Source organism: Pseudorasbora parva, chromosome 16, assembly GCF_024679245.1.
Source record: "Pseudorasbora parva isolate DD20220531a chromosome 16, ASM2467924v1, whole genome shotgun sequence".
Classification (NCBI taxonomy): Eukaryota; Metazoa; Chordata; class Actinopteri; order Cypriniformes; family Gobionidae; genus Pseudorasbora; species Pseudorasbora parva.
The window spans coordinates 9,278,495-9,294,679 of NC_090187.1; the positions used below are offsets into that span (position 1 = coordinate 9,278,495).

At 40.1% G+C, this 16,185-nt stretch overlaps 1 protein-coding gene across 7 annotated transcripts in view; it reads left to right on the plus strand.

Moving 5' to 3' along the window:
• Positions 1-16,185, plus strand: part of LOC137043196 (rho GTPase-activating protein 42) — a 186,351-nt gene that overhangs the window by 27,898 nt on the left and 142,268 nt on the right. The gene's annotated exons all lie outside the window — the stretch shown is intronic.

Consider the following 16,185-nt stretch of genomic DNA (forward strand, 5'->3'; position numbering starts at 1 on the left):
AATACAAGTTCTCTCCGAGACTTTCCCTAATACATTACCTGTCAGTCTTCAAAAGAACATTGTAATTTTGCAGTTCTGTTCCATGACTTTTACATGAACCTCGAACAAAGGAAACGTTAATGGTCCTTTCACATGTGTGACAGTTGGTAATGGATAAAAAAATGTTGTAAGCTGGCCTGCTGGTGTCCACATTTATGGAAAAATACTTAGACCTCTCTGGAGTGCTGTGCAATTTGTCAGATAAATATATACTACAACATGTTAAGCAGGTATTTTAGACATGGCTACACTTACACAAATTGTATTATTGCTTTCTGTACTTTGCAAATAATTTTGGATTTGCTAATATAGTACAAGGAGACTAGCCTGGATGCCAACCACAGCAGTTCGATCAACCTCGAGGCGGATGGGCTACAACAACAGAGGACCCCACCGGGTACCACTCATCTCCACAACAAATAGGAAAAAGAGGCTACCATTTGCACGAGCTCACCAAGACTGGAAAAAGGTTGCCTAGTCTGATGAGTCTAGATTTCTGTTGAGACATTCAGATGGTAGAGTCAGAATTTGGCGTAAACAGAGTAAGAGCATATATCCATCATGCCTTGTTACCACTGTGCAGGCTGCTGGTGGTGGTGTAACAGTGTGGGGATGTTTTCTTGGCACACTTTAGGACCCTTAGTGCCAATTGGGCATCGTTTAAAGCATTGTTTCTGACCATGTCCATCCCTTTATGACCACCACATATCCATCCTCTGATGGCTACTTCCAGCAGGATAATGCACCATGATGCACAAATCTCGAAACATTTCAAATGGGTTTCTTGAACATGACAATGAGTTCACTGTACTAAAATGACCCCCACAGTCACCAAATCTCAAACCATTGGGATGTGGTGGAACTGAGGTGGAGCTTCGTGCCCTGGATGTACATCCCACAAATCTCTATCAGCTACCAGATGCTATCCTATCAATATGGGCCAACATTTCTAAAGAATGCTTTCAGCACCTTGTTGAATCAATGCCACGTAGAATTAAGGCAGTTCTGAAGGCGAAATGGGGTCAAAAACAGTATTAGTATGGTGTTCCTAATAATCCTTTAGGTGAGTGTATATTTAAGTACTTTAAACACATTTAAATAAAAGTTTTAATAAACTGTTCAATTTGTTTTAAAAGTACCCGTTTGGCACCGGAATCATAAAAAACCCAAGCGATACCCAACCATAATTATTACAGAGGCAGCTGACTTTGATGGGGGAATTTGCAGCTTTAATCGCAAACTACAATTCTTGTTTATCAATTGAAACCGGACCATTATGAACCTAAATATACTTTAATTTATTTGAAAAGTGTATCCAAGTAGTAATAGTTTGGTGTTTTCTGTCATTATGGTGGCAGTAGCGCATAGCTGTTCCGTGCTCCGTCGCGGTTAGCGATAGTGTCCATGTGCACCGTGCCCGAGCCCAACCGAACCACGTTCTGGCCCACCCCTTCCAAGCAGACCCAATATCATGCTCACGTGCCTTGAGAAACTCATCGCGATTGGTCGATGAGGCGCTGCCAGGAACACCCAATAGGCATTCTTGTTTCATGACGGTGGTTCGATCCCCGGTTCCACTTGACCAAGTGTCGAAGTGTCCATGAGCAAGACACCTAACCCCAGCTGCTCCCGACGAGCTGGATGGCGCCTTACATGGCTGACATCGCCGTCGGTGTATGAATGGGTGAATGTGAGGCAAAAATGTAAAGCGCTTTGGATAAAAGCGCTATATAAATGCAGTCCATTTACCATCCATTTATGACGGGAACGCCCAAGCAGCAGCTGGACCCTTCTCAGCAGGCCAGGGCCGGACGAGCGGTTCAGATCGCCTAGTGTGAGGACATCCTAAAAAGGTGTAATTTGCCACATTATTGACTGTAAAAAACCAACCGATGGAACATTTTGGAATGTGAAGACAACTGAAATGCCTTTTCTCTACACAAGTCACACACCCACACACATATATATATATAAAAAAAAAAACAGATACACGCAGCCACCCACTATATGCAATACACTATTAGACACAAGCATCGTCACTCTATGGCTTGTTGTTTTGTTGCAGGGCCTGGAGGAAAAGTCCTTTTCCTAACAGGCAGTGAGGTATGGAGGCACTTTTCCATGGCAGGCTGTGTGGAGGTGTGACATCAGATAAAACCTGTGATAAAAGCAAGCTGGAAGCCCATCATATGTGCACACTGCCTCTGCTGCTGCCAGGTGCCACAGCATACCCTGTAATTACACTCGCTGTAAAATTACACAGCAGATGCATCATGCTTGTTAATGTCATAACAGGAATGTTGCTAAGTGCCGACATGCGTGTTCTGTGCGCATTGGATTGTCTTTAAAGGGATAGTTCATGCAAAAATAGAAATTCTGTCATTATTTACTCACCCTCTTGTCAATCATAACATGTATGCTGTTATTTTTTTTAAATAAGAAAAGATTTTCACATGACAGTTCACAGCAACCAGTCTGTCAAGGTCGAAAAAAGACCTCCATAAAGTTGTCCATATCCATATCTGCTATTTTCCAAGTTTTTTGAGGCCATATGGTGGTCTCGCATCCACAACCATTATGGGAAAAATACAAATTAAAACGTTTATTATTTTATTTCCGCTATTGCCGAGGCAATATTTCTCATTTTAAAAGTTTAGTTTAACTCAAAGTACTAAAATTGAGGCCAATTGAAAGCATTTGATCGCTGTATGTACACAGAAATCATTTCACAATTTTTTTTTTCCAGTAAAATATCCAAAAGCCACTAGGCCAGTGTTCTATATTTTGTTAAATTGAGCACTTGCAATATCCCAAATGTTTCCAACTATTTGTAAATTGCGATAAAATTGCTATTTTAACCAATGTACCAGGAGGTGTGAGGGAGTCTCCTGTCAATTGCGTCATATCTGTGTTACCCTCAGTTTAGCTGCTGAGCGAACGCACAGAGTAAAAGTACTGCTGCTTGCAAAGTGTGTGTTGCGTTCATCTTTTTAACAATCGCTCCAGCGTCCTTGGTTAGCTCCCTCAACTCTGGTCCTGCTCTGCTTCATGATAGTAATGTTAATAATCGCGTCTATGAACGTGATTTTTCCCCCTGAGTCCTATCACGATTCTTTTCCACCGGCTGTGAGGTGAAGACCACATGTCCCAAGATTCTACGCTCAAACTTGCCGTCATTACTATGCCTTTGTTTTGAATAGGCGCCCTCTAGTGGATGTAAAAGTTACATAGTGCACCTTTAATGGCAGTTTTCTTATCATTGCAACTCTGCATAGTGAATAACTAAAGACACAATTATTATTTGGCTGGTCACTCAATAAACCATTTAACAATGTAATGCTGTATCTTTCTAAGGCTTTTGTCTTTCAAACACATTTTATTTTCAAATTAAAATGTATTTTAATTTTAAATTTACTTATTTAATTAATAGCTTTTAATTAAACTCACAATCTCCCAGCAGTTCAATCACAAACCCCAGTTGTCACCCTGACATAATGTAATGTTAAATGCACTTCATCTTGTTGATAACAAAGAATGGGATATGTATTTTTATATCAGTATGGTACAATATTTTCCTATTTAATTCAATGTGATAAACAGTATGTCAAAGGTAATCAATAAGTAATCTGATTATGTTTCCTAAAATGTGTAATGTAATAGATTGCATTATTAACTACAATTTTTGTCATGTAACTAGTAATCAGTAACAGACTTTAATTCTGCCCAGCACTTATTGTGAGTTTATATGGAAAGTAAAGCTACTTAAAGGGATAGTTCATAGTGGGATAGTTCCATGATTTACTCACCCTCAAGCCATTCTAGGTGTATATGAAATTCTATATAATTAGAATTATATAAAAATATGTCCTGGCTAAGCCAATCATTATAATGGCAGTAGATGGCAGGTCAAAAAGTATGTCCACTATTATGAAAGTAACCACAGGGCTAGGTAAATAAAGGCCATTTGAAGCTAATTTTCATTTTTGAGTGAACTATCCCTTTAAGTGAATCGTTCTCATGTTGACTTTTTTAAATTGCACATGCTAATTTCGGTAAAACTACAATACCCATCATGTTTACAAATGTAAGATCCTTTGCAATTCTTATTTGTAGTAAAGGTGCCTATTAAAAACAAAGGCATAGTTGGATGACGCCAAGTTTGAGCGCAGCATCTTGGGACATGTGGTTTCACCTCACAGCCGGTGAAAAATAGGACTCGGGGATAAATCATGTACATAAATGCGGTTATTAACGTTACTGGTGTGAAGCAGAGCAGGACCGAGTGTTGTGGAGCTGAGCACGGCTGCTGGAGCGATTAAAATGCAAACACCTGCCTCGCGAACACCGGGACTTTTATTATGACGGGGCGGGACACAGTCGCCTTGCGCGCACACTATTTCCGCTTTTCATGAGTATAAGGTAAAGCAGCTCTATTAATCATATTAGATACATTTAAGTGTGTTTAAAATGATGTTATCGCGTTACTCTGTGCGTTTGCTCGGCGCTGCTGTGAAAATGTATAACACCGGCCTAGTGGTTTTTGGATATTTTACTGAAAACATACTACATAGTGCACCTTTAAGAAATCTGAAAAAGAAAAAAAACATTATTTGAAAAAGTAACTGAAAATGAAAAATCACTGTATGATTTTAAGTTGACATTAAGGTGAGTATAAAATATAAATGTTCTTTTTTTAGTCAACTAAATGAGAGTGTATGTAAGAGAGAAAAGGAAGTAACAAGCAAAAGAAAATGTATCTAGTAAGGTTCGAGAGGCAGGAGAGTGGATGTATGTGACCTTTTGAGAATTGTCCTCTGAACATGCTCCTGTTCTGCTATCTAGTTTTGCCCTTTGAGCTCGTATTGTCTTGTAAGGGGATGTTTTTTTCTGTTCTACCCCTGAAACTGGGGAGGTAATGACACATACTGTCTTTTAGTGTGTTGAAGGGAGTGGTTCCAGCTGGTTTTATTTTCACTTGCAGCTTTTGTAAGTCGGTTTAAGTGTGAAATGCTTTGTGACAGCTCACACTGCTCTGTCATATTTTTTTTAAATCCAGAATTCCATCTTATTCTCTCTGATTAATTATTAAAAGCCAGTGTGAACGTATGCAACTACAACATTATAATACTCATTCTTATTGGTGTATGTCACATCATGCAGTGGTGAGAACAGCTAGTGTCACTCTTGGCGGTGTGTTCATTAAAGCTGTAAACCTACTGAGATGCCTTCTTAGGCAACATCTTTAGGCATCATAGCAGGTGTGCTTCTGATGCACAGGCTTTTCCAAAAGGTCAAACAAAATGATGTGGCCTTAAAACACTCCTAGTTTGGCCCAAAAACCGCCTTTGAGAGAAAAGGCAATCCCGGCATTGCAGGAATGTTGATTATGAATATGTATTTTATCAATTAACAGACAGCACAGTTGTCTGGTAATAATTGTGTGTTTTGTGCTTATTTGTGACCAATCACAGCAATAGGGACAAAAGTCGGTTCTGGGGCATTTTGAGGTATTCATAAGCCCTATTCGGACTGGATTAGATTAACATGGGGACGTAGGGGTAAAGGGGGGGATTTTAGTCCCGTCGGAATGTGCCATCTCGGTAGTCATTACGGACAATGTCAGTTAAGATTAAGACTTTTACCTTCTGTAAAAAGGTCCAGAAAAATGACCTGGGGTAATAATAATCCCGTTCGAATAGACCAGCTGTAAAAATGTGAGGTAAAATTCCATCATTTCCTTTTTAAAAGTTTTTTTAAAAAACGCATTTCGCGAGCTTTGAGGCGCTTGAAGCATTCGGTTGTGTTGTAGGTGGAGGGACAACTCTGTGGCAAACCTCTAGTATTTTCCGCATATTTAAAACAAAAAGAAGATCAAAAGCACTTATTAGAGGCACAACACTTATTTTAGCTCTAGAAAAGTGTCTATTACCAACACAATCCAATCAGAATCGTTAGACTGGATCTGTCTATTAAAACAAACATTATATTGTAGATGGAGTTCAGACTGGCACTCATGTGTGTTTGCTCACGTGATAACAGCAACGTCAAACGCACATGACGACACGGAGGTTACCGTGGTGTGTAAAGCGAGTTAATCCTCCCACTTCTGCTAGTTTTAGTGAGATGTCTTAATCCCGTGCGAATTGACCATTAATATTACAGACGTCCTGAGGTAAAATGACTTTACCCCGACGTCCCCATGTTAATCTAATCCTGTCCGAATATGGATTCTGAAAGTGTAGTCTCCAAGCTTTCTAATGATGTGTAACACATGGAAATCTGATAATATTTGGAGAAGTTGTGGCCATTTGAATATAGGCATTTAAAAAGGTTTAAATGAGAGAAAACAGCCTCTAAAGATTGTGCTGTTCTCACCTACTGGGAGTGACAATAGGGCTCATTTACATCTCATTTAGATAAGCCATACCCCCTGTAAAGCTCCCCCTGTAAAGCTGCATGGTTGCTAGTAATGTCAGACGCAACAGGGAAAATTGGACCGCTTTATATATAAGGCTGAGCGATTTTATCGATTCTGCGATTATAAATCAATATTTCCCCCCCAAGAAAGTATCGATTTTTTTTAACTGTGAGTATTGATACATAAGACCCATTCAAATCCACAGTGTTTACCCCATGCTAACATTACCATCTAAAAGCCCATTCAAGTAATGGGGGATTTTGGCAAGTGATACGATGCTAATGATTACAGTTAAAAATAACAATAGGTAGATATGTCAAAACTTGATGACATGTGCCTTACCCCTACACTATAGCAACGGTTACAGTCTTTATTCCCGTCAAATGTTACTATCGATATAGCCTCTGATATCTTATCTCTGTCTAACTTGTCTGACGGCAGTCCAATACATTCTTCCTCTTTTTCATCTTCGCTTATTTTTAGATTAGGGATATTATTCAGTCTTATTATGTCGCTTTCATCGTCACTCAGATCGTCACTGGAGTCGGCAAGAGCGCTGCATAAATAATTAGCCACGTCTCCCTTGGAGGGTGGGGCAATAACAAAAGCCAGTATGGAAATACACACAGACAAAACAAGGCGATTTCAACCTCAAAATGTACGCTTTTAAATATACCAATACTGCTATCTCAAACACGGAGAGGCTTCTTCGTGATCTCAACTAACAGATTCTGCAAAAATGCGACAATCATAAAAAACAAAACAAAAAAACGCTTCTTTCTCATTTTGCTCGAAAGTAGAGCTTCCCGACTTGTGTAACTGGTTCCCGTGATGGGTCACATTTGTCAAGTTGTTAGCTTAGCCACATGCTAATGTCAGATTATTGGAATCGGCGGTTAGTTTCAATTGCTAACTAAATATATACTCTGAAAATCCATTGATTTCAATGCGTAATTTCAGTCGCAATGACAGCCGATAAAGGCAAATGCTATTGCTGCAATATATCTTAATGTAGCTGTTTGTTGACCAATGCTGCTTCCTAAAAATATGATTTCAATTCAACCCTTTACAATGTTGATGCTGTCTTAAATTAAAGTTGCTTATGTAGACATGAAGGCAGAATGTTGTGACGGGCAGCATGTTCTACACTTAACAGGCGTGAGGAAGTACTGATAGCAGCACAAAGTGACAGTGGACACGGACAGTGGATCTACAAGCCATTACCTATAGAGATAAAGAGACAGTTTGAAAAGCTGGAGTAAAGCAGAAAGGAACAGGAAGCAGAGGGGCCACTGGAGAGGCTGAGGCGTGATTTTTCTGGGTGTTTCCACGGGTTTGCGCTGAGAATCTGAAAGCTGATTGGACAGCAGCAGGTTTCCCCCTCATTCTCCCCTCAAGACACCCGCTTCCATTTTAACATCCTCTGATCTCAGAAATAGCCGGCCTGTTAGACGTTAATGCTCTCACTGAAGGCTTTAGGAAAGTACTGTAGCTGTGGATCGGCGCTTCAGTGGTGATGCTGTCTGTCGGTACGGGAGGTGAAGGGCACTGCATTATTGATGGGGTTCTTTCAGCTTGACTGAGCAGACTCACATCTCAAACAGATTATTGACCAGCACCCTGGAGTCTCAGAGCTGGTGCATGCCATGAGATGATATACATGCTCACTCACCACATCAGTGGATAACCTTGTTATGCGCTCTCAGTGCATAAGGCCACAGATGGAACCTGATCCTGGAGTAAATTCTAGTGTTTATCTCAGTTAGAAGCCATGACTAGACTTAAGCCTTTTATTTCAATAGGAAGCAAGACATTTGCAAATAGAAAACTTCGAAAAGTTAGTTTGTGTTGTACATGCAGGGTGTTGCTATGTGGTTGCTAAGGTGCTATGAGACGTTTTATGCATTATGCATGGGCAAAATTCGAAATGTAAGAATTAGGGTTTTGTAAGGTTTTAAAGCCCCACTTGGCTACTTTTCCTCTCGGGGTCCCCCTACAGTTTGGAAAAAATAATGTCCTCAACTACTGTCGTAAGCTCTGTAACAGGGGATGCCATCGCGAGTGCATTTGTTGACATGACAACCCTGATAGCCCTGAACTAGTGATGCGTGGCTCGTCTCATAACCCGCGGACCCCGTTTGTCTATTTAATGGTCGCGGGTGCGCGGCGGGTTGTAAAAATATATACAGTGGTGCGGTGCGGGCCAAATAACTTCATAAAAGCGTCCCGCGGGTCGGTGCAGCACTAACAGTTCCCCTGAACACTGCAAGAGGATTTCGAGTTCTTCTGGCGTCGCGTGTGAAATGTCTTCATCCCAGGTAACGTTACAGTCAGTGGCATATGTTTCAGCATGTCATATGAATATAATTTCATGGGTTTTATTTTTTTCAAACGCCAAATAATCACGATGCTCACGTTTACAAGCCAGCGTCATTATAGTAGTCTATTGGTTACCGTTTTACAGAATCTATATGATACTTCAGTTCAATGTTTGAGTGGTAGCTCACCGTAACAAGCATGACAGCATCGGTCGGGCACGCCTCCTTCAGCTCACGCCGACGAGCAAACGCTGGTCACATGTTGATCCTCGTCCTGCCTTTAATCCCATCACTTTTTCGTTTCCTCTTATTGCTTTCCTCCAACAAAACCTTTTCTTTCTTATTTGTCTCTGCTGCTTCGGACATGACTATATTATCCGACGAACAAAGTTGGGCTCGCACGTCCGAATGTAAGGAAGTGTGTGTGTTGGTGGAAGTGGCGTATATGCCGTAAAGCAGTCGAATTTTGTAGTTCTTTTTGTTCTCGGGTTACTACCCGAAACCCGAAGTTTAAAAGTACGATTAAAAACGATACAGACCCCATCAGGCTATGGCAGACGTGTCATTCAACCTATTGTAAGTCGATTTATCATCACAAGAGTCTTAAAAAATATATTATGAAGGTTGAAAAGTTACCTAGTGCTGTTTAAAGGTTTTTTTTCAGAAAGACTCTGTACAGCCTATATTTCTTTTATAAATATAATAAAACTAAAGACTTTTCGGAGATATAAAGGATGCAATACTACTCTATAGGTACTCAAGATTGACATGAGATTGACTGAAACTGAGTCCCCCCCCCCCCCCCCCTTAATACTCTTCAAGTGTTTGGAGTGTATTTGGCCAATAATAAGCTGTAAAACAAAGCACTTGTATGTCAGAGGTGGCTTTCTTATGGTGTGTGTTTGCGCTTCAGATGTGAGTGCGAAATCTGCAGGGATTAGTAGAATTATGTGCAATCGTGCATGAAATTCAGACCGATCACACACTAACACGCTGTCATGAAGAAAAGTCCAGCAGAACGCGCATTCGCCGTGTTCAGAGGTTAACCGGGATGAATGAGAATATTCGGGTACATGTCAACTCGATATCGGTTGGGAGAGGAGAGCGGAGCTGGTATCGATACTGAAATATCTGAAATGATACGATAATCAGTTTCTACAGTATCGTTACCAGCTGTGCTCTCCTCTCCTCTCCGACCGACAGCGAGTTGACACGCACCCGCACCTACCTTTTACCATCTACCTTTTACCTTAAGTTAAATTGCTTATTTTCTTTTTTAATTGTACTTAACCTAGTTATGCAGAGTTTATTAAATTCCATGTGTGAAATTTACTTTAAAAAAAATGTCCAATGTTTTCACTGACCAAATTAACTTTATTTTGTACAGATAATATTAACACATTTAGATTTTAATGGCTGCAACACACTCCAAAAATATTGGATCAGAAAAATATTTACCAATTGCATCACCTTTTCTTTTATTTGCACTTTTTAGTCATTTGGAAACTGAGGATATTGTTGAATTTTTGGTAGTTTGCAAGTGGAATTTCTTTCCCCAATCTCTCCTAATACAAGACAGCTGCTTAACAGTCTGTGGTCGTAGTCTGATTCTCCTTTTCTTGATGGGCCATATATTTTCAATAAAAGACAGGCCAGTCAAGCACATCCACTCTACAGTGTAGTGTCTAAGAAACCACTCTGTTGTAACACTTGCAGAATGAGGCCTGGCATTGTCTTGCTTCCCAGGAAAGATGTTATCTTGATGGCACCATATGCCTCTATTCCAGGTCAAAGGTACCTTCACACATATGCAAGTCATGCCATTTGCACTGATGCATACCCATACCATGACAGATGTTTGCTTTGGTCCCCATGTGCTGATGAAAGTCTGGATGTTCCAGTTCATCTTTGGGACTGAGAACTGTCCATTTCTCCCAAAAACATGCTGAAACATAGACTCATCTGACCACAACACACATTTTCACAGTTTTTTGGACCCACCGAAATGAGATGGTACATGTCAAAGACAGTAACATCCACATGGATGTCAGGACCCAAGGTTTCCAAGCAGAACATTGCCAAAGCATCACATTGCCTCTGCCGGGGCATCAATGAGCGTTGGCCGCCCATGATCCTGTCACCGGTTCACCACTCTTGATAGACACTGACCACTGCAACCCGGGAACACCCCACAAGAGCTGCAGTTTTGGAGATCCTCTGATCCAGTTGTCTAGCAATCACAATTTGGCTCTTGTCAAACTGGCTCAAATAATTACGCTCGCCCATTTTTCCTGCTTCAAATACAGCAAATTTGAGGACAAAATATTCAATTGCTGCCTAAAATACCCCACCATCTAACAGGTGCCTTGTTGAAGAGATTATCATTGTTAATCACTTCACCTGAAAGTGGTCATAATGTTATGCCTGATTGGTGTATATGGTAAATTGTGAAAGACCTAAATTCTTTGCAATATTGCATTGTGGAATTTTTTTAACTCTCTGACATTTGTCTCTGAAATTTTGCACAAAGTGGTGAGCTCATTTTCAGAGTTTCAAAAAACTTGGATGTTCTATATTCTTTTCACTTTTATTTTGTCTCTGTCCCAACTTTTTTTGGAGTGTCCTGCAGCCATCAAACATTTCAAAACATTGTTGTTGTTTTTTTTTTTACTTTAGTCAAATAAAATTGCTAGATAATTAAAAAAAAACACATTCTTGATTTTATTGCATTTTTAAAATGTGGGGTTATTTATCTTAAAGGTAGCAGATAACGTACAACCTAACTTGTTAGTTCTGTAGACCAGAAAAAGGAAATAAAATGGTTGAGAAAGTCTATTTTTCTGTGTATATTTCACTGTAAAACTTTTCTGTGAAGAAAACATTGACTAACTTTTGTAAGTGGGCCTTTATGGAAAATTGCATCAAGTGTAGATTATGACTCCTTTTAAAGTTAAACTATTTATGTTTTAAGATCTTGAATAGCCTGTAATATTGTACCCTGTTTTTATGGAGTGTGGGAAAAATCATATCACATCCTGTTGTCTTATGCTGCATTGTTTTCTTTAGTTGGGAATCATGGCTCATTTATCCATATAGAATCTGTAGCCTTTGGAATTTAACTCTGGAAATTGAATGTTCCAGTGCTTACTAAATGCGGGATTGTAGTGTTCTCTGTGTCCTCCCTAGTGATCTCTGACCTATAGAGGGTATGCATCAGTGTCACTTTCCCGCCGGAACACGCCCCCTCAGCCGGTGCTGAGTGGCAGAAGAGTTAATAGAGGAAAACGCGAGTAGAGCAAACGATTATCGGTTTAAATTAAAGGTTAGGCTCGATATAGTGTTCCTTACAACTTACCGAGGATTCAGTGATCCATTGATAATGATATGCAGCCAGGAATCGTGTTTTCTTGACATTTTTATGAGCCTGATTTAAACATGAATATTTATATTTATATCAGTCATAGCATTTTTCGAGTGAGTCTTGCGTGTATACAGTATGTGGATGGGTCAGTGTATTGAAGCGTGTATGTGGCCGCTTGTCAAGAATGGAAAACAAAAGTTTTATTCAAATTTTGACTATTTTATAGACCTATTAATAAAAAAAAGATTTTTAAATGATATTGCCTAGACAGCACGCAAAGAGATCTCCCTTTATAATCACTAAGAACTTTCACTCATTCAATAAACGCAATCTAACAAAGTTCTGCTATATTAATCAGTAAAGCTGATATATAATGAATCTCTTATTTTCACAATGTCTGCCTTTACAGAGGATTGGCGCATGTGTTAAGTGAATTTAGCACCTGGACAAACAATCAAGTGGTGAGTGGATTCCAAATTAAACACCTGTGATTGGCCAACTGCGTTGTAGAAATCAACAAACATGTCTGTGATTGGCTACATTACTCTCCGAAGCGAAAACACGTTGGAAATGTAATCATTTGATGAGTGCAAATACAGATACACACTGGATCTTTTGCCAACTCCTTTTCGCTAATAATATGCTATTATTACAAATTCTTACAGAGGATTACAAGGATTACAGATCCTAGGTAAGCAGTTATGGGCAGCTTTTCCCTCTAAAAGCAGAAGCAGCAGCAGGTGGCAGTGGTTTGAGTGAGAAAATGACACACTATTATCAAGTCCGGAACAGCAATGTCCATGGGGTTCGTGGACAAGCCTCCACCTACTCGCGACTGGCCTAGTTTTGTGTGTTTTCGCTGCATTCATGCTGTAAACCAGTGCTATCGCTCAGTCTTTTTGCCACTCAGTGTGGCGTAACCTCAGTCACTCCAGCTGACGGTGACGTCACGTCTGCATACATTCTATACTGCATTGCATTCTATATGTTTGATACGCGAAACTCAAAGAGCCAAACATTACAGAAATGTTATTGACCTTCATATTAAAGGGTTAGTTCACCTAAAAATGAAAATCCTCTCATAAATTTCTTACCCTAATGTCGTTCGACACCCATAAGACCTCCGTTCATCTTCAGAACACAAATGAAGATATTTTTGTTGAAATCCGATGGCTCAGAAAGGCCTTCATTGACACCAATGTCATTTCCTCTCTCTAGACCCATCAAGGCACTAAAGACGTCGTTACAAACCCCATCTCACTACAGTGGCTCTACAATCATTTTATGAAGCGATGAGAATAGTTTTTGTGCGCAAAATGGGCCAATTTCAAAACAAAGTTTCGAAAGTTATGAATCAGCATATCGATTCATGATTCAGATCACGTGTCAAACTGCTGAAATCATGTTACATTGGCGATCTGAATCATGAATCGATTCTCGTCACTTCATAAAATGATTGTAGAGCCACTGTAGTGAGATGGGCTTTGTAACGACGTCTTTAGTGCCTTTATGGGTCTTGAGAGAGGAAATGACGTTGGTGTCAATGAAAGCCTTTCTGAGCCATCGGATTTCAACAAAAATATCTTCATTTGTGTTCTGAAGATGAGCGGAGGTCTAACGGGTGTCGAACGACATTAGGGTAAGTAATTCATGAGAAAATGTTTGGGTGAACTAACCCATTAAGTCAAACAGTGGGCAAGAAATTCACACAAATAAAACATTTCTGAAACTATAAGATGCACAAATAAAAGAAAATGATTAAGATAAAAACAAAAATCAAATGGCCTCGGATATAACCTATGTTCACTTTTCTATCCTCTCATCTTTTTTCAGTGTTCAGTGTCAATACTATGGATAGATTTGACATAAGTGAACCATAATGCCCCAAATTAGATGTTGAAAGCAAAGTAGCCACAGGACTGCAAATTATATGGAATGAACTTTTGATCTTTCTGGAATTACAAGCCTCTCTTGCAGCATATCAGTGTCTGTCTACGTATTAGCACTGGTCTATGTAATGAGCCTTACAATGCATCCTTGTGGCCTCTCTTGATAGATGTCAATGAATAATTTATCAAACCAACAGTCAAAAGTGGAAAGTTAGTATTCCTCCCTGCCACGTTGTGAATGCCTACGTATTGCTCTTTTGACAAAACTTGCTCTTAAGCTTGAAAGAGCCATTTTCCAACCCTGCGTTCTACCAAATAGAAGATTAAGGACAAAGTAATGAGAAACCCCTTTCAGAGTTTTCTTTGTCAGAAACCTTTTGAAGGCCTTTGTTGGTTTTTGGCGGAGCAGTCGGGTCTATCACCTCTTTAAGACATGATGAAATGGCTTTTCTCTGCAGTCTCATTACCTTTTTTGATTGAGTTGCTTAGCGTTTCTTGTGCAAGTTCTTTCCGCCCCCTCTTGCTGACTGATATATACATTTAGCACTCCAAATGAGAACTCATTTACTCGCAGCAGGTAGTGAAGATTATGTATTTATCTTTTTGTACAGACTCATAGTTTTGTGTTGAAAAGAGGATAAACCTTTGACTGAAGTGGATCGATTTTAGTTTGATTTTTAGGTAAGTTAGCTTTCATGTGTTTTTATAGGCTTTCAATGTCATGACTCTTTTATGCACCATGATAGTTCTGTTAGGGCTGGTTCACGCAGAATGTGAGATGCAGGTCAGTGCAACGGAAAAAGTGCAAGGTCTAAAAACGTGTTTTTAAAAAGTTCCACTTCTTTTAACTTGATTGCTGAAAAAGACGTGAGCACAATGGCTAATGACTTCTGAAAAATGGGAGCATTGGAGTAGAAAAAACATTCTGTGTGTGTGAATGGCCCCTTAAACTGTCCTGTAGGAGAAAAGGGTGATTGTGTCACCTTATTAAAACCTTATACTATAGCCCCTTTCACACTGCACGTCGGACCCGCAATATTCCCGGAACATTGCCGGGTCGCCTTCTGTGTGGAAGCAAACACGTCCCGGGATTGATTACCGAATTCGACCCGGGTCGGGGGCCTAGTAACATTGCGGGATTCGACCCGGGACGAGCGCTGTGTGAACAAAAGCCGAAAATAATGCCGCAAAGTGTACGTGGTTATCGTGCGACTCCTAGAGCTTGTTTTTTCAATAATACAACCCTGCAGTGCCAGAAGAGCTAGTCGGTGTTTTAAACGCAGAGAGTGTTCGTATACAAAAGAAACTAAAATTAAACAAGCAGAAAAGTGCGCAAACTGGACACAAGTCGAGACCACGGAGCTCCTCACTATCCGCGCAGAAGCTGAGATCCCTCGCCATTATACGTCTCATCAGGATGTCACGTGTCAACTCGACCCGGGACCGTTAAGCGTTGTGTGTGAAAGCGCACATATTACGGTATTTCGCTGGCAGTGTGAATGGACCAAATCTAGCGGCCCAGAAACAAATGCCGGGTCGCATTATCCGTGTATTTGCCGGAATCGCAGTGTGAAAGGGGCTTATGAGGCTGTTGAATGCTTGAATCTGATTGGTTTACAAACATTCTATAGCCCTATTCGGACTGGATTAGTTTAACATGGGGACGTGGGGGTAAAGTAATTATTACCAGAGGTTCTCGGTGATTTTAGTCCCGTCCGAATGTGCCATCTCGGTAATCATTACGGAGAATGTCAGTAAAGATTACCGAGACTTTTACCTTCTGTAAAAAGGTCCGGAAAAATTACCTCAGGTAATACTAATCCCGTTCGAATAGACCTGCTGTAAAAATGTATGGTAAAATTCCGTCATTTCCTGTTTAAAAGTTAAAAAAGAGCACTTTTTGCGACCATGGAGGCGCTTGAAGCATTCGGTTGCGTTGTAGGTGGAGGGACAAATCTGTGGAAAATGTCCAGTATTTTCCGCATATCATTTAAAGCAAAAAGAAGATCAAAAGCACTTATTAGAGGCACAACACATTTTAGCTCTAGGAAAGTGTCTATTACCAACATAATCCAATCAGAATCGTTAGACTGGACCTAACTGTTTATTAAAACACACATATATATTGGAGACGGAGTTCAGACTGGCGCTCAGGTTGTG